The following is a 20,159-nucleotide window of genomic DNA, read 5'->3' as shown; positions in this document are numbered from 1 at the left end:
ACACATTCTGATATTGTATAAAATCTTGCACCTTTGAGGAAAACAATTCTCAAGAAAGAAATTGCCAGTTTTTCATAAGGGCCCTTTGTCCTTAATGTTAAAACCGAATTTTTAATTTCAAGCTAACTAGTCATTAAGTGAAGACATTTTAGACAAAATGGCTCTGAGCAAACTCATCATAATGGATCCATTCACTGAATGAGCTGATCACGAGACACACTCGTTCTAGATGAGCGGGTATTAGGCATGTCAGTCCCTTACCAGCAAAACCTACCCTAAGTACTGCACAGGGCTGACCCTGCTCTGGGCAGTGGTCTCCTAAATGGAGTGTGAGGCCAATGAGACGCCCACCTGGGGCCCACGATTTAAGGAGGTGCCCCACCCCCGCCCTCAGGCTCCTGCAGGTGCTCAGCCGGCACCTGAGAGGGGGCATCTCCTTCAACTTTGCGCCTCACGCGGCTGACCCTGGCCCCAGCCCTGGTGCCTGCACTCCCCGAGGTAAGCAAGAGAGACCAGTGGGGGCTTCCCTGGTGGCCCAGTGGTTCAGAGTCCGCCTGCCAATGCAGGGGACGTGGGTTCGTGCCCTGGTTCGGGAAGATCCCACGTGCCGCAGAGCGGCTGGGCCCATGAGCCATGGCCACTGGGCCTGCGTGTCTGGAGCCTGTGCTCCGCAACGGGAGAGGCCACAACAGTGAAAGGCCCATGTACCAAAAAAAAATAACGGAAAAAAAAAAAAGAGAGACCAGTGGAAGGTGGAAGAATGAGAAACCAACTGTACCTCTATATTTGTCTAAAAATAAGAAACTGTACTCCTTCAGTAGGATATGGCTTATTTTTCCAAATGAATACAAATAACTACTTCAGTGGGTTGAACTGTTTCCATCATGCAACCCTTCATTTGTTGGAGCCCAAACGCCCAGTAGCTCAGAACATGACCTTATGAGGAGACAGGGTCTTTCTAGAAGTAATGAAGTTTAAAATGGGGTTATTAGGGCGGGCCCTAACCCAATATGACTGGTGTCCTTATTTTTTTTAAAAAAAGGGAATTTTGAAACAGAGACCTGTGTAAAGGGAAGACAATGTGAAAACACAGGGAGAATACAACCGTCTACAATCCAAGGAGAGGGGCCTGGGAAGACTGTCCCTCACAGCCCTCGGAAGGAACCAATTCTGCCCTCACCTTGATCTCAGACTTGCAGCCTCCAGAGCTGGGAGAGAAGAAATTTCTGTTGTCTAAGCTCCCCCAGTCTGTGGTACTTTGTTACAACAGCCCTGCAAACTAACATACCTTTATTTTCAATATTTTAACTGATGAAGAATACAGGCCCTGATGGGGGCATGGCCTCAAGAACCACATCCAATTTAATTGCACTATTTCTTACGGGACACAAACTCTGCTCAAGGACCATCCCAGGCACCATGGACTGTTGTGCCATCTACTCATCACTCCTGGCTTCATGTCAGCAGAGAAGAGACTCTTTTAAGTTCTAAGGCTTGAGTGAGTGTTATACGGGGCCCACCATAATCTCTTCCAACCCCTGGAATGCTTTTCGGGGGGAAGCCTGACAGTCCTGAAGAGCTAAGGGGCATGATTTGTAGATAAAGTGCTGAAATCCTCCACCTTTATTTATTTAGTTTTTTGCATAGCTAATGAACGTGTAGACTCAATCCCTGTGTGTGCCTCTCGAAATGAGGTTTCAATTGAATTCAGGCAAAATAACTCTAAAATAACCATGAACCAAACCTAGTAACAGGACAGAAAAAATATAGTTATCATAAAAGCACAGGCCTGTGGACACTGTTCTTGGCCCTTTGGCTCTTCTGGAAGGCGCAGAAGAAAGTGGAAGGCAGTGTAGAAGGGAAGAGTTGTGATGACTGCAGTACTTAGAAAGCAGTGATTTTAAAAACTCTACAGGAGAGACCTTCAAGATGGCAGAGGAGTGAGACGTGGAAATCACCTTCCTCCCCACAAATACATCACAAATACATCTACAGGTGGAACAACTCCTACAGAACACCTACTGAACGCTGGCAGAAGACCTCAGACCTCTCAAAAGGCAAGAAACTCCCCATGTACCTGGGTAGGGCAAAAGAAAAAACAGAAACAGAAGAATAGGGATGGGACCTGCACCAGTGGGAGGGAGCCGTGAAGGAGGAAAGGTTTCCACACACTAGAAGCCCCTTCGCGGGTGGAGACTGTGGGTGGTGGAGCGAGGGAGCTTCGGAGCCATGGAGGAGAGCACAGCCACAGGGGTGCAGAGGGCAAAGCGGGGAGATTCCCGCACAGAGGATCGGTGCCGACCGGCATTCAGCAGCCCGAGAGGCTTGTCTGCTCCCCCGCCGGGACGGGCGGGGCTGGGAGCTGAGGCTCGGGCTTCGGTCGGAGCGCAGGGAGAGGACTGGGGTTGGCGGCGTGAACACAGCCTGAAGGGGGCCAGTGCGCCACGGCTAGCCGGGAGGGAGTCCAGGAAAAAGTCTGGAGCTGCCGAAGAGGCAAGAGACTTTTTCTTACCTCTTGGTTTCCTGGTGCACGAGGAGAGGGGATTAAGAGCACCGCTTAAAGGAGTTGCAGAGCCGGGCACGAGCCGCGGCTAACAGCGCGGACCCCAGAGACGGGTATGGGACGCTAAGGCTGCTGCCACCACCAAGAAGCCTGTGTGCGAGCACAGGTCACTCTCCACACCTCCCTTCCGGGGAGCCTGTGCAGCCCGCCACTGCCAGGGTCCCGGGATCCAGGGACAACTTCCCTGGGAGAACGGAGAACGCACGGCGCGCCTCAGGCTGGTGCAACGTCACGCCGGCCTCTGCCGCCGCAGGCCCGCCCCGCACTCCGTGCCCCTCCCTCCCCCCCGGCATGAGTGAGCCAGAGCCCCCGAAGCAGCGGCTCCTTTAACCCCGTCCTGTCTGAGCGAAGAACAGACGCCCTCCAGCGACCTACACGCAGAGGCCGGGCCACATCCAAAGCTGAGCCCCGGGAGCTGTGCGAACAAAGAAGAGAAAGGGAAATCTCTCCCCACAGCCTCAGAAGCAGCAGATTAAAGCTCCACAATCAACTTGATGTACCTGCATCTGCGGAATACCTGAATAGACAACGAATCATCCCAAATTGAGGAGGTGGACTTTGGGAGCAACAATATATGTAGATTTTTTTCCTTTATCTCTTTTTGTGAGTGTGTATGTGTATGCTTCTTTGTGTGATTTTGTCTGTATAGCTTTGCTTTTACCATTTGTCCTAAGGTTCTGTCTTTCCCTTTTCTGTTTTTTTTTTTTTTAGTATAGTTTTTAGCGCTTGTTATCATTCGTGGATTTGTTTTTTGGTTTGGTTGCTCTCTTCTTTCCTTTTTGTTTATTGCTTTTTAATTTTTTTATTTTTAATAAATTTTTATTTTAATAACTTTTTTCTTCTCTCTCTCTCTCTCTCTCTCTCCTTCTCTCTTTCTTTCTTTCTCCTTTTTCTTCTGGCCCGTGTAGCTGACGGGGTCTTGGGGTTGTGGCTTAGTGTCAGGCCTGAGCCTCTGAGCTGGGAGAGCCAAGTTCAGGACATTGGTCCACCTGAGACCTCCCGGCTCCGCGTAATAGCAAATGGCAAAAGCTCTCCCAGAGATCTCCATCTCAACACTAAGACCCAGATCCACTCAACGACCAGCAAGCTACAGTGCTGGACACCCTGTGCCAAACAACTAGCAAGACAGGAACACAACCCCACCCAATTGCAGAGGGGCTGCCTAAAATCATAATAAGGTCACAGACACCCCCAAAACACACCACCGGACGTGGTCCTGCCCACCAGAAAGACAAGATCCAACCTCATCCACCAGAACACAGGCACCAGTCCCCTCCACCAGGAAGCCTACACAACCCACTGAACCAACCTTAGCCACTGGGGCAGACACCGAAAACAATGGGAACTACGAACCTGCAGCCTGTGAAAAGGAGACCCCAAACACAGTAAGATAAGCAAAATGAGAAGATGGAGAAATACGCAGCAGACGAAGGAGCAAGGTAAAAACCCACCAGGCCAAACAAATGAAGAGGAAATAGGCAGTCTACCTGAAAAAGAATTCAGAGTAATGATAGCGAAGATGATCCAAAATCCTGGAAATAAAATGGAGAAAATACAAGAAACGCTTAACAAGGACCTAGAAGAACTAAAGAGCAACCAAACAATGATGAAAAACACAATAAATGAAACTAAAAATTCTCTAGAAGGGATCAATAGCAGAACAACTTAGGCAGAAGAACAGATAAGTGACCTGGAAGATAAAATAGTGGAAATAACTGTTGCAGAGCAGAATAAAGAAAAAAGAATGAAAAGAATTGACGACAGTCTCAGAGACCTCTGGGACAACATTAAACGCACCAACATTCGAATTATAGGGGTCCCAGAAGAAGAAGAGAAAAAGAAAGGGACTGAAAAAATATTTGAAGAGATTATAGTTGAAAACTTCCCTAATATGGGAAAGGAAATATTTAATCAAGTCCACGAAGCACAGAGAGTCTCATATAGGATAAATCCAAGGAGAAATGCGCCAAGACACATATTAATCAAACTATCAAAAATTAAATACAAAGAACAAATATTAAAAGCAGCAAGGGAAAAACAACAAATAACACACAAGGGAATCCCCATAAGGTTAACAGCTGATCTCTCAGCAGAAACTCTGCAAGCCAGAAGGGAGTGGCAGGACATATTTAACATGATTAAAGGGAAGAAACTACAACCAAGATTACTCTACCCAGCAAGGATCTCATTCAGATTCGTTGGAGAAATTAAAACCTTTACAGACAAGCAAAAGCTAAGAGAATTCAGCACCACCAAACCAGCTCTACAACAAATGCTAAAGGAACTTCTCTAAGTGGGAAACACAAGAGAAGAAAAGGACCTACAAAAACAAATCCAAAACAATTTAGAAAATGGGAATAGGAACATACATATCGATAATTACCTTAAATGTAAATGGATTAAATGCTCCAACCAAAAGACATAGACTGGGTGAATGGATACAGAAACAAGACCCGTATATATGCTGTCTATAAGAGACCCACTTCAGACCTGGGGACACATACAGACTGAAAATAAGGGGATGGAAAAAGATACTCCATGCAAATGGAAATCAAAAGAAAGCTGGTGTAGCAATTCTCATATCAGAAAAAAGGGACTTTAAAATAAAGACTATTACAAGAGACAAAGAAGGACACTACATAATAATCAAGGGATCAATCCAAGAAGAAGATATAACAATTGTAAATATTTATACACTGAACATAGGAGCACCTCAATACATAAGGCAAATGCTAACAGCCATAAAAGGGAAAATCAACAGTAACACAATCATAGTAGGGGACTTTAACACCCCACTATCACCCATGGACAGATCATCCAAAATGAAAATAAATAAGGAAACACAAGCTTTAAATGATACATTAAACAAGATGAACTTAATGGATATTTATAGGACATTCCATCCAAAAACAACAGAATACACTTTCTTCTCAAGTGCTCATGGAACATTCTACAGGATAGATCATATCTTGGGTCACAAATCAAGCCTTGGTAAATTTAAGAAAACTGAAATCATATCAAGTATCTTTTCTGAACACAATGTTATCAGACTAGATATCAATTACAGGAAAAAATCTGTAAAAAATACAAACACAGGGAGGCTAAACAATATACTACTTAATAACCAAGAGATCACTGAAGAAATCAAAGAGGAAATCAAAAAATACCTAGAAACAAATGACAATGAAAACACGACAACCCAAAACAGTTCTAATAGGGAAGTTTATAGCAATACAATCCAACCTCAAGGAACAAGAAACATCTCAAATAAACAACCTCACCTTACACCTAAAGCAATTATAGAGAGAAGAACAAAAAAACACCAAAGTTAGCAGAAGGAAAGAAATCATAAAGATCAGATCAGAAATAAATGAAAAAGAAATGAAGGAAACGATAGCAAAGATCAATAAAACTAAAAGATAAACAAAATTGATAAACCATTAGCGAGAATCATCACGGAAAAAAGGGAGAAGTGTCAAATCCATAGAATTAGAAATGAAAAAGGAGGAGTAACAATTGACACTGCAGAAATACAAGGGATGATGAGAGATTACTACAAGCAACTCTATGACAATAAAATGGACAACCTAGAAGAAATGGACAAATTCTTAGAAAAGCACAACCTTCCGAGACTGAACCAGGAAGAAATAGAAAATATAAACAGACCAATCACAAGCACTGAAATTGAGACTGTGATTAAAAATCTTCCAACAAACAAAAGCCCAGGACCAGATGGTTTCACAGGTGAATTCTATCAAACATTTAGAGAAGAGCTAACACCTATCCTTTTCAAACTCTTCCAAAATAAAGCAGAGGGAGGAACACTCCCAAACTCATTCTACAAGGCCACCATCACCCTGACACCAAAACCAGACAAAGATGTCACAAAGAAAGAAAACTACAGGCCAGTATCACTGCTGAACATAGATGCAAAAATCCTCAACAAAAAACTAGCAAAAAGAATCCAACAGCACATTAAAAGGATCATACACCATGATCAAGTGGGGTTTATCCCAGGAATGCAAGGATTCTTCAATATACGCAAACCAAGCAATGTGATACACCATATTAACAAATTGAAGGATAAAAACCATATGATCATCTCAATAGATGCAGAGAAAGCTTTCGACAAAATTCAACACCCATTTATGATAAAAACCCTGCAGAAAGTAGGCATTGAGGGAACTTTCTTCAACATAATAAAGAGCATATATGACAAACCCAGAGCCAACATCATTTTCAATGGTGAAAAACTGAAACCATTTCCACTAAGATCAGGAACAAGACAAGGTTGCCCACTCTCACCACTATTATTCAACATAGTTTTGGAAGTTTTAGCCATGGCAATCATAGAAGAAAAAGAAATAAAAGGAATCCAAATCAGAAAAGAAGATGTAAAAATGTCACTGTTTGCAGGTGACATGATATTATACATAGAGAATCCTAAAGAAGCTACCAGGAAACTACTAGAGCTAATCAATGAATTTGGTAGAGTAGCAGGATACAAAATTAGGGCACAGAAATCTCTTGCATTCCTATACACTAATGATGAAAAATCTGAAAGAGAAGTTAAGGAAACACTCCCATTTACCATTGCAACAAAAAGAACAAAATAACTATGAATAAACCTACCTAAGGAGACAAAGGACCTGTATGCAGAAAACTATAAGATGCTGATGAAAAAAATTAAAGATGATACAAACAGATGGAGAGATATACCATGTTCTTGGATTGGAAGAATCAACATTGTGAAAATGACTATACTACCCATAGCAATCTACAGATTCAATGTAATCCCTATCAAACTACCAATGGCTTTTTTCACAGATCTAGAACAAAAAATTTCTCAATTTGTATGGAAACACAAAAGAACCCAAAAAGCAAAAGCAACCTTGAGAAAGAAAAGCGGAGCTGGAGGAATCACACTCCCTGACTTCAGACTATACTATAAAGCTACTGTAATCAAGACAGTATGGTACTGGCACAAAAACAGAACTATAGATCAATGGAACAGGATAGAAAGCCCAGAGATAAACCCACGCACATATGGTCACCTTACCTCTGATAAAAGAGACAAGAATATACAATGGAGAAAAGACAGCCTCTTCTATAATTGGTGCTGGGAAAACTGGACAGCTATATGTAAAAGAATGAAATTAGAATACTCCCTAACACTGTACACAAAAATAAACTCCAAATGGATTAAAGGCCTAAATGTAAGGCCAGACACTATAAAACTCTTATAGGAAAACATAGGCAGAACACTCTATGACATAAATCACAGCAACATCCTTTTTGATCCACCTCCTAGAGAAATGGAAATAGAAACAAAAATTAACAAATGGGACCTAATGAAACTTAAATGTTTTTGCACAGCAAAGGAAACTATAAGGAAGATGAAAAGACAACCCTCAGAATGGGAGAAAATATTTGCAAAGGAAGCAACTGACAAAGGATAAATCTCAAAAATATACAAGTAGCTCATGCAGCTCAAAATCAAAAAAACAAACAACCCAAACCAAAAATCGGCAGAAGACCTAAAGAGACATTTCTCCAAAGAAGATATACAGACTGCCAACAAACACATGAAAGGATGGTCAACATCACTAATCAGTAGAGAAATGAAAATCAAAAGTACAATGAGGTATCACCTCATTGATACTAGTTAGAATGGCCATCATCAAAAAATCTACAAACAATAAATGTTGGAGAGGGTGTGAAGAAAAGGGAACCCTCTTGCACTGTTGGTGGAATGTAAATTGGTACAGCCACTATGGAGAACAGTATGGAGCTTCCTTTAAAAACTAAAAATAGAACTACTATACAACCCAGCAATCTCACTACTGGGCATATACCCTGAGAAAACCATAATTCAAAAAGAGTCATGCACCACAATGTTCTTTGCACCTCTATTTACAATAGCCAGGACATGGAAGCAACCTAAGTGTCCAGTGACAGATGAATAGATAAAGAAGATGTGGCACATATATACAATGGAATATTACTCAGCCATAAAAAGAAACGAAATTGAGTTATTTGTAGTGAGGTGGATGGACCTAGAGTCTGTCATACAGAGTGAAGTAAGTCAGAAAGAGAAAAGCAAATACTGAATGCTAACACAAATATATGGAATCTAAAAAAAAAAAGTGGTTATGAAGAACCTAGGGGCAGGACAGGAATAAAGACGCAGGCATAGAGAATGGCCTTGAGGACACGGGGATGGGTAAGGGGAAGCTGCGATGAAGTGAGAGAGTGGCATGGACATATATACACTACCAAATGTAAAATAGATGGCTAGTGGGAAGCAGCCGCATAGCACAGGGAGATCAGCTCGGTGCTTTTTGACCACCTAGAGGGGTGGGATAGGAAGGGTGGGAGGGAAACACAAGAGGGAGGAGATATGGGGATGTATGTATATGTATAGCTGATTCACTTTGTTATAAAGCAGAAACTAACACACCATTGTAAAGCAATTATACTCCAATAAAGATGTTTAAAAATAAAAAAAAATTTTAAATAAAATAAAATTCTCCCACCTAAAAATAAAATACAATAAAATGATGCATGAAGAACTTACTAAACTCTAAATATAGCTAACTATACATTCATTTAGCCATTGATGTATAGCCAAGGTTTCTTTCCTCAGTGTAGCTCCGCTAAGTCATTGCTATTCTATGCTGCATAAATGAAACATCATACATGATCTGTAATATCCAGTTTTTGTTTATTTAAATAGTTGAGAGTCTTAAGACACCTGTGAAATAAGATTCCCCCCACTGATTTTGACGGGGGTTTTTTCTCTAAAAAAAAAAACTCTACAGTGTTGAAGGCAGGAATAGGTAGTACTGGGCGAGGGGCATCTTATTTGTGCAGGAGAATCAATGGAACCAATATAAGTCCTCTAAGTATACCAAAGGACCAAAGCAAAGGTCTTTGGCGGTCTGGGACCCCAAATATCAAATATTGAAGATATAAAATATTTACATTCACATTTTTCTAAAAAGTCTTGACTAGGAAAGGTAGGGTTTTCTGGGTCTTGTGGTTTTACCTTTAACTGCCCTTGGCTCCCCCATCTTTTCTCTCTGTGAGTCATTTGTCTTCCTTTTGGTCAACACGGCTTTTTCCTGGGTCTTCAAAGATCGTGGAACAACCTGAAAGAGAATTTCAATATATTAAGCCCTGGTTTTTTCCCAAATATTAAAACCAAGGATCGACTATACATTTAGTGACAAATCCTATTTCTGAAACATTACTTTAAAATATCCTAAAAGGGGAATGAACTTAAAATTCTTACTTTTAAAAAAAAAAAGGGAGGGAGGGAGATGGGGCAACATTTCTCCCAGGGAAGTTCAGCATTACAAAGCAAAAATTAGGAATGAAATGAGGGCCAAGCCTGAATGGATATACTGAAGACCACGTATACTTTTGCAAAGAAAATATTTTGAAAATGTTTTCCTTTCCTCACAGCCCACAGCTTTAGTAATAATGGTTTCCCCAGATCATCACTTTAGCACTTTTGTCTGCTCAAAACAAAGAGTAATGGGGTTTATTCAACATCCTGAGAACTGTAATTAAACAACTGTTTTAGTCCCAGGAAACAAACAGTCTTTTTAATTTGTAGATGCCACAAGGATCCTTATTTTTTTTCAGAGATTAGAGAACTACCATATTAAAAAAATAAAAATAAAAATTCTTCCTCAGAATATGCCTGTCGGGGCAGCTCTAAAATCCAATCTCTCTGGGTTTTTTTTTTTTTTTTGGAGATACAGGAATTTCTGTGCTTATGCAAGTCTCCAAATCAAATATCCAATCCCAAAATATTTAGTACATTTAACAAAATCCTCACAACATGACTAATTGCAAACGGCAGCTTTTTCAGTCAAAAATATTTTCAAGTTAGAAAATCCTTAAGTATTGCATCAAAATCAATATTTGCAATGGACAATATTATTTATAAATGGTTCCACAGACCAACTGAGACTCCCACTCCACCCAGGAGGCCCCAGCCAACTCCACCTGAAGGCTGCAGGCCTGGGCATCAAGATATTTAAACCAAATTTCCCAACTGGTGGGGCAAAGGGTTTGGTAGGATATGGAAAATCCAAATTCTTGGTGGAAAATTAGGATACAAACCATATATATAGTCTGATTCCAATATCATAAACAGAAAACAGATGGATGAAAAAACAAGAGAGGAAAAAGGGTACAAATGAACTTAGTTACAAAACAGAAGTAGAGTCACAGATGTAGAAAACAAACTTACGGTTTGTTTTCTACAGGGGATAAGGGGAGGGATAAACTGGGAGACTAAGGTTGACATACACACACTACTATATATAAAATAGATAACTAATAAGGACTTACTGTATAGCACAGAGAACTCTACTCAATGCTCTGTAATGGCCTATATGGGAAAATAATCTAAAAAAAAAAAGAGTGGATATATGTGTATGTATAACTGAGTCACTTTGCTGTACAGCAGAAACTAACAACATTGTAAATCAACTAGACTCCAATAAAAATTAAAAAAAAAAAACAAGAGGGGAGACAGAAAGAGGAGGAAGGCTCTAAGAAAGTGCAGGAAGTCGCTACTGGAAGTGGTCTTTGGGTTTCCAATGTGATTTCTGGGGAGTCTTATTTTCTTCTTTATAATCATGGGCATTTTCCAAATTTTCAGAACCAAGAATATTCATCTGGATAATCAGAGAAGAACTACATAATAATGATTGTATAATCCTGAACACGTTTGCAAAGTGTTTTCTTCACAGGGATGTGGGATAAGCGTCCAGCCTCAAGGAACCATGGGGCCTCCCATGCTCAGAGACAGGCCGCTCAGCAGGAAAGGAGGGGACAGCAGTGAATTAGGTCATGCTTCGCATGGCCACACAGATCTTGAGTTAATTAAGGTGTTTCCAAATTTCTTTTTCTCTAAATCCAAAAGCCAATATTGACTATTATTTGGTTAAATGCTTTCCACGGACAAGTGGTTAAAATGGTATTTAGTTTCCAATTGCTGCAAAGGGAACATGGGTTTTAAAAGCCTGGGCTAAAATTTCCTATACTGTGTCATCCTATAGTACGTTTTCGTGCCCAAACCTCTTCTATGCCAAAAGAAACACTTGATTTATGATTGAATATCATTGGACCTGATTTAAAGACAAGAGCAAAGGCCAGAGAAGATTCTATTAAATATGTGCAATGGGTATTTTTAAATTAGCGTTATAATGTTATTAATATTTCATCTATCCAGAGGGCATTTATCTGACAACGTAAATTATCCGTAATGCAGCTGAGAAGCCCACAAAGGATCCAAAAAGATGTCACGAAGTCTAGGGAGAGACAAGCTTTGCCAGAGAAAAGGCACGCTACCAGCCGCGTGAGGTAACAACCGGCCCAATCAAAGCAGAAAAGTCAGAAAATTATGCAAACCAGACTCAAGAAGTCAAAAAACACAGCCATTTGAGAACCTTGGTATGAGAGCAAACTGCTCAAGCCAGCTGAACAGCCCTCAGTCCTGCAGAAAGCACAGGATGAAGAACATGGTGCCCAGCCCTGCCAAGGTCAAGTGCTCTGAACCCTGTCACCCCTGGATCCAATGAGCCCCCTGATCTACGCAGTAGGAGAACACATGTGATCGTGATCGTTGGAAAATTCTCACTGGAAATGGTCAAAGTTAAACACACCTGAGCATCTCAAGGGCAAGTTTAATTTGCAAAGCAGTCGCGGTGCACAGAGAGACTGGGCTCAGGGCCAGATTGGTGCTGACCACCAGCGGCCAGCAGACCGCTCTCCACCTCAGTCTGCCCATCTGCAAGCCATGGGTTAGACAGGGATGGTGCGAGTCCAAGGAGACAGTGTTTGTGGCAGTGCCAAGAGAAGAGACACAAGGCATCGTATGTCCAGGGACATGCAATGTCCTCGTTCCATAAACACGCAGACAAGAAGCCACTCCCTACACACAGATTTTCCTGGCCACCTGTGTCAGCAACAGTGAATGTTTCATAAGCTGAGGTCAGCTACTGGGAAGATGGAAAACTAGATGTCCTAGAGAGCTGCTGCCTTCTCGACAGAAAACTCCCCGGACCTTGAGTGAACAACAGCCGTCTTTTGTGGAAAGGCTTCATTCCCAGCAGCGACACCGGGGACAGTCATGGTGAACTGTGAGCTCGCTCATCTGTTTATAGCCCCCTCCCCACAGGTAGCAAAGGCAGTGGACACACTGGCTGCCCCCTTCTCCTGAGAAAGGAAACCCAACTTTGCTTGGGTATGTAGCCCAGCCCCCCAACATGCCCTGGCAAAGGCTGACCCTGCCCCAACTTCAGGGGCAAATCTGATCATTGGGCACCCATTCCTCTTGCCACTGATTGGTTTAGGGATGAGCATGTGATATCATTTTGGCCAATTCAACCCTGGGGGACATAACAAGAGGACTTCTGGAGAAAGTCTCTTAGCTGACAAAGAAAGGTCATGTGATATTGTCTTGTCTTGGGGACAGCTGGAACTGTGACAGCCATCTCAGAACCATGAGAGGTGGGGACCTAAGGACAAAACCAATATGCTGCGATGTCAGGGGAAAAAATGAAGGCAGTCCCCTGAGATTCTGCTTTGGGTGGGGGACGGCAGGATTAATCAACCCTGAAGACACGAAGCATCCTATAGACTACAGTGTCTATGTTCAAAAGAGCCACCTTCGTCTCTTTCATTATCTGTGTCCAACTCAAACAGACATGCTGGGTACACTTTTCTGTTCTAATTTTTTAAATAAAATGATCTGCTGGAAATTAGCCCAGCCCATAAATCTTCCTACTTATAACATTATATCTTAAGACTTGAGAAACAAATAACTATTATCAAGATAAGTGATCTATCCCAGTCTATATATGTATTGAGTGTCCAGGTGCTAGAGGTGACACAGAATGGTGCCCTCAGTAAACACAGGATTTGATGGGGGGATTACACTTCTGGTTAAATGACTGATTGGAGGCAGAATGTGGTGAGGGTCATAAGAGAAGTACAAAAGAGGTGGCAATTCCATCTAGCCTCACGGAATGGCAATGCCTCTTCATAGGAGTGAGTATACCATAGGCACTTAGTATTCAATAGATGGGAACAGGGAGGAGAGTATATAAGGTAGAGGAGAGAGATGAGCAAAGGTATGAAAGTGAAAAAGTACACAGGAGAGGCACACCGTAGAGTGTCTTTTACTCTCAGAACACAGTTCAGAAATGTTGAATGACTTGTCTCTATAATTAAGAAGTTATGTTGATACTTGTTTCTTTCCACAATCTAAGTTCAACCTACCCTTCAAATCCATTCATTCACTCAATTGTTCCTCCATTCATTCATCCATCACCCATTGTCCATCATCCATCCATCCATGATCCATCAATCTATCCATCCATCAATTCATCCATCATCCATCCATCCATCCATCCATCTACCCATACATCATCCATCCATCCATCTATCCATCCATCATCCATCCGTCCATCCAACAATCTATCCATCCATCATCCATCCATCCATCCATCCATCCATGATCCATCAATCTATCCATCCATTCATCCATCATCCACCCATCCATCCATCCATCCATCCATCTATACATCCATCATCCATCCATCCATCCAACAATCTATCCATCCATCATCCATCCATCCATCATCCATCCATCCATCATCCACCCATCCATCCATCCATCCATCCATCCATCTATCCATCCATCCATCTATCCATCCATCATCCATCCAACAATCTATCCATCCATCACCCATCTATCCATCCATCTATCCAACATCCACTAAGTCAGTTTCCTCCAGGTGCCATCACTGAGTTAAGCACTAACCAGAGGTGGGCTCTGCCATGAGTTGAGAGTCTAGTGGAAAAGACAAGGTTGTAAAGGAACAATCACAAATACCAACTCCCCCATTACCACGCTTGACCCTCAGCTGCAGAATAACTCCCACAACGGAGGTATGCAGGCAGAATCCAATTGAGCAGAGCACCTGAACTATTTGAGAGACTGAAGGAAGAAAACTGGACAACCAAGAACACAGGGAGGAGCAGTCAGAGAATTAGGAAAATCTAGAAAGGACCCAAGTCCTGGAGGCCAAGGAAGGACATTCAGTAAGGCAGAAACAGTTCACAGCGTCGATCTCCAGAGAGCTGAATACGAATGAGAAATTCAATCAACCAACCACACAAGTTGATAAAAAGGTATTGGATTCGGCAAGTCAAAACCTCTGGGTGACCTCCAATAATGTTGCCAGTTTCCAAAGGTTTGCTAGTGGAAGGTTGGGAGGATATAGGAAGGTCAACATAGGCTATTCATGAAAGGCACTAAGCAACACAGAGAGAAAAGGGGAAAGCAGTTAAAGAAAAAAAGAAACACGTGTTCACTCACCCAACATTTGTTGCATGCCTACTGTGTGTCAGAAATGGCCAGCAGCTAGGAATGCAAGAGTGCACAAGACTCAGTCCTGCCCTCAAGAAGTTTACGATGCAATTAGAAGAAGGTTTATCTTATTTGTCTAGCTGGTTTCTTAAGGATGAGAAAAGCAGGTACGTTTATAGGTGGGATAAAGGGAAAGGTGTAGTAGCAGAGACAGATTCTAGAGACAGAGGATCAGGGACAGTCCAGTCTTGAAGAGACAGAGGAAAGGCCAGGCCATAATGTCAGCTCTGGCGGGTGGAAGGGACGCCAGTGTCTCAGAAGTGGTGTGTTACTAAATGTTTAGCAACCGGCTCTCCAGGGGAAATCCTCTGATTTGAAGCATTTGGCAATTCTTGTGGAGTAACTATCCCTATCCTGGGCAATTTCAAGAAACTAACAGAAGTCCCTGAGTACAGAGTTGAATAGAGATATGGGCCATCTTTCTAGTAAGTCCGAGGTGCCAGCCCTGGCACACCTGTGCTCCAGAAGCCAAGCAGAGAAAAAAGGCCCCAAAATTATTGTTAAGTTAAGAGGTGATGGTGAGGAAATCTGTGAAGACCAACCAAAGCAGCTGCTCTGCCAGTAGCTGAGTCCCTGAGACATGTCACTTGTAGGTAGGGCAGAAACTAGGGAGATGGCGTTCCAGAGCTAGAAAACACGGCAGTGCTCTGAAATCGCATCCACATCAGCTCTTCTGCCTCTTGAACCTGCTTAGAACCCAAAACGTCGTATGCTGTTCATCGTTACCATCCCTCAACTTGACATTGTTCGTGCGCACACGTGTGTACCTTTCCACTTGTAAATCACTGTGCTGCCTTATCCACTCTCAGAACTCAGCGAGGCAATTCCTGACAGCTTTGCAAATTCCCCAGAGGGGGTCCACTGACTCTCCGTCTTAGAAAAACGTGGTAAAAAATATACCAGAGCAGTTCTGCCGGAAGAAAATGGCAAGAGTCTTCAGGAATCAAGTCTGTGCCATGCATGGCCACGCCTGGAGGCTGCCTGTCAGTTTTGTTTTGTTTTTTTGTTTTGTGGTTGTTTGGTTTCATTTCATTTTGTTCCTTAGGGTCAGCCTTTCTGCCATTCACAGCCTTAAGTCAACCTCCATCCTTCATGCTTCTTCCCTTATTCTTTTTCCAAGGAGAGAGCAAAACGAACCTGGACATTAACGCGCCTTACGAGCCTGTGATGTCCTTGGAGGAAGGGACACTGGGTCTTTCTCTCCTTCTCGGCCTCGTCATGCGCATGTGAAAGCATTCAAGCTGATCAGGCAAATGGCAGAGGCAGGGGGGTGGCCACCGCCTTCCACCAGGACAAGATGCACAGCCACCAAACGGCTCCACAGCCCCTCAGTCTGGGGTCCATGGTCTGCCTCGAGGTCCCCAGTAAAAAAGAGACATTTGAAAGAAAACAGGCTGCGTTTGAAAGGCGGGTGACATCCAGAAAAGGGAAAACAACTATAAATACTACTTCTCTCCCGTTTTACACTGAGCCTTCTGTTAAAGGAAACACATTTACCAGAGTTGTGTTTTTTCCCTAAGCTCAACTGGAAAAACATAAATATTTAGTCATTTCATAACGGCAGACAACTGACAAGCAGGCCACAGATTAAAGGGACATGATGTATTTCTAAGAAAGTTCATCAAACAAAATATATCTTTGAGAACAGAATCCCAAAGTCTGTTTTAGAAGCGAATGTGGCCTTCAAAATGAATGTTGTCTTGATGTCATCACAAGGTCACATCTTACAGACAGCAACTGCTTCAACAGCCATCTACGCAAACAACGAGGTCTGTTTCATATTTTTATTTTTATATTTTGTTTTTTGGGGTTTTTTTGTTTGTTTTTGTGGTACGCGGGCCTCTCACTGTTGCGGCCTCTCCCGTTGCGGAGCACAGGCTCCGGACGCGCAGGCTCAGCGGCCATGGCTCACCGGCCCAGCCGCTCCGCGGTATGTGGGATCTTCCCAGACCGGGCCACGAACCCATGTCCCCTGCATCAGCAGGCGGAGTCTCAACCATTGCGCCACCAGGGAAGCCCTGTTTCATATTTTTAAATTAACAACACTGGGCAGAAAAAAGTAAAACATTGTTAATGCCTAACTGCTTTAGAGGATGCATATAAAAGAACTAATTGCTAGTTAAATTAATCAATATTGTATTACCATCTCGATATTATAAATGCAAAATTCCTGAGCAGCAAGATCTATAACAGAGCAAAAATGAAAATAACTTAAATTAATAGCGATATCCTATGTAAGGGACCCAGAGAATATCACAGAGCATCTCTTTCAGATGAAATTCTTCTTTCAGCATCCCTCTAATGTGTTTATTTTGAATACAGTATGAAGAGGCAAGTCGGGAGAGTTAGAAGCTTTTCCTAAGGAAAATCAACTGGCCTAAAGGCAGAAAGAAAAACTTCTTAGGCTCTCCAATAATGCAGATAATTCTCTACATTATCTGCCTTTAAAAGACAAACCAACTGCCAAATACTTACAGAATATTAACTGGGAAAGGTTTCCTTGTGCTCTTTAAGAGTGAGGCATTTCAAAGAACCTTGAACTCATCCTGAAAGTAGTTCTGTGTCCACTAGCTTGGCTGAAACACTTTGGCCTCCCTGGTGATGGGATTTTCACCGCAGGAGCACTGAAATCAGCTTTTCCATTTCTGCTGATTTTGATTAGTTTAAGAGAACTGCATCAAAACTGTCTCACTGGGCTTCCCTGGTGGCGCAGTGGTTGAGAGTCCACCTGCCGATGCAGGGGACGCAGGTTCGTGCCCCGGTCCGGGAAGATCCCACATGCCGCGGAGCGGCTGGGCCTGTGAGCCATGGCCGCTGAGCCTGCGCGTCCGGAGCCTGTGCTCCGCAACGGGAGAGGCCACAACAGTGAGAGGCCCGCGTACCGCAAAAAAAAAAAAAAACTGTCTCGTACTGGACACAATCTGGAAATAAAGATTTTTCACTCTTCTTATATATTTAAATAGAAATCACGAGCCTCACCACAAACGCCCTTCGCTGATACAGTGTAAGTCCTCTACATATGAATGAGTTCCATTCTGAGAGCGCATTCGTAAGTCCAATTTGTTCGTTAGGTCCAACAAAGTTAGCCTAGGGACCCAATGAACACAATCGGCTATATAGTACTGCACTGTAACAGGTTTATGATACTTTTCACACAAATAATACGCAAAAAAAAAAAACATAAAGCAAACATTTTTAATCTTACAGTACAGTACCTTGAAAAGTACAGTGGTACCATACAACAGCTGGCATACAGGGGCTGGCATCGAGTGAACAGGCAAGAAGAGTTACTGACTGGAGGAGGGAGAGGAGGTGGGAGATGGTAGAGTGGAAGGGTCGTCAGCAACAGGAGACGGAGGGCGAGCTGCAGTTTCACTCACGCCTGACACTGATGGCACAGGTTCTGGTTCCTTGCTGGATTCAATTCTATCTACCCTCTTGAAAGAACAATCCAGTGATGTCTGGGTAGTAGCTCTTTTTTCTCATCATAGATGACACGGTAGCACTGGACTGCATTCTGAATGGCTGCTGCAACCTCTGTGTACTGTTCCACGTTCGGGTCCTGTGCCTCAAAAACTAACAGTGCCTCCTCAAGTAAAGAAAATCTCCTTGCCATTTCCTGCATCGTGAATCTCTCTGGTCCTTCAATTATTGTTCTCCTCTTGTCTCCCTTTGTGCTTTCTCTAGGACAAAGAGAATTCAGGAAATTCCCAGGCAGCTACCCTATCTGCACTCGCTGTCTCGCCAGTTGTACGTTGTGAAAGTTGGCTCCAGCCTTGAACTGATGAAACCAGCCATGGCTGGCATTCAAAGATGTCCCCTCTGATTCTTCGCCATGTTTCTTCTTCAAGTCTTCATAAAGGCTTTTAGCTTTCTCTTGAATCAGCATTAAGCTGAGCGGGACTCGCCGCTGATGCTGACCCTGCATCCACACACTGAGAAGTTTCTCCATCTCCTCCATCACTTTTCCACGCTTCTCCGATATCACTGTCAACATCATCAGCACAGCAGACTTCACATGTTCCATGATCTTGTTCTTTAAAATCGCGCCGATGGTTGAACGTTTCAAGTTATAAGGACAAGCAACGTCTACCATCTTTTCGCCTCACTCCACTCTCTCAGTTATTTTCATTTCTGTTTCCATCATAATCGCTTGGCGCTTCCTAGCAGTACCAGCTACCTCACTGCTGCTTTTACGCTTGCTTCTGGACATCCTGGGCTTGATATAAAGATACTGTACTACTGTACTCTATACAGTACTGTCCAATAAAGTACAACCACTTGTAGAGGATGCATGCACGTGACAATGTACGCCAGACACGTGAACCAACTTATGTGATTGGATGGGTGAACGCACGTTCACATCTCTGAAAGTCTGCAACTTGGAGGTGCCTATGTAGGGAACTTACTGTACCCAGGAGGCAAAGTTTACAATGTGCCTCTGGCTGTACAGCTCTGCATTCCATCTGTACAGAATCTTCCATGAAATACATCATTAGCAAGTCCTTCTATAAGTATTAACTGATGACATCATGCAAAGAGCTGTGTCCAGGGGTGAGGGAGGATGAAAAAGTTCCAAGGTGTGTCTCTCATGCCTTGCAGGAGAGTCAGCGTGTGACCTAATGTTTTATGATACAGAATAAGGGGCAACATAGCAGCTTCGATAAGATGCACTGGGACAGCTCGGGGAAGAGGAAGAGGGAGCTTCAGCTTTGGGTGGTAGGATTTAAATCAGATGATGAAAAAGAGGAAGAATGTTATACAGACATGAGAGAGGAGGGCAGCCTGGGAAGAAGGAATAAGTGCCGCAGGCCATCAAGTACAACAGGACTGCAGAACACGAGCCTATAAAGGGGGCACAAGGCAGCCACCTCTGCATGTGAGTAAAAGTCTCTGTGAAACAGCATAACAACCACCAAATCATCTTTGCCATCACCTGAGGTGGTCAAGGAGGGCTTTTCAAAGCAGGACAAAGGCGTCAGACAGAGGGTGTGGAGAGAAGCTGGGCCAGTCCTTCAGGCAGATGTTCCAGAAAAGCAGGAGAGCGGGAGAGCCCAAGGGTGGGATGGTGGGCACCGTGGCTGGACCAGGAAGGCTTGTGTGGGTCGTGGCGGGCCAGGCGGAGCCACCGAGAGAGCCTTA

The 20,159-nt window shown here is 43.1% G+C and overlaps 1 protein-coding gene across 3 annotated transcripts in view; it reads right to left on the bottom strand.

Annotated features, from left to right (window-relative positions):
- ERG (ETS transcription factor ERG) overlaps positions 1-9,668 on the bottom strand; it is a 204,515-nt gene extending 194,847 nt beyond the window's left edge. For all 3 annotated transcript variants that reach the window (XM_082840105.1, XM_082840102.1, XM_082840104.1), the window contains exon 1: positions 9,612-9,668. The gene's annotated coding sequence lies outside the window, so the exon portion shown is untranslated. The remainder of the gene's footprint in view (positions 1-9,611) is intronic.
- Positions 9,669-20,159: the final 10,491 nt, after the last annotated feature.

Source organism: Leucopleurus acutus, assembly GCF_964270905.1.
Source record: "Leucopleurus acutus genome assembly, chromosome: 5".
Taxonomy (NCBI): domain Eukaryota; kingdom Metazoa; phylum Chordata; class Mammalia; order Artiodactyla; family Delphinidae; genus Leucopleurus; species Leucopleurus acutus.
This window is presented reverse-complemented; position numbering and strand designations above follow the sequence as displayed.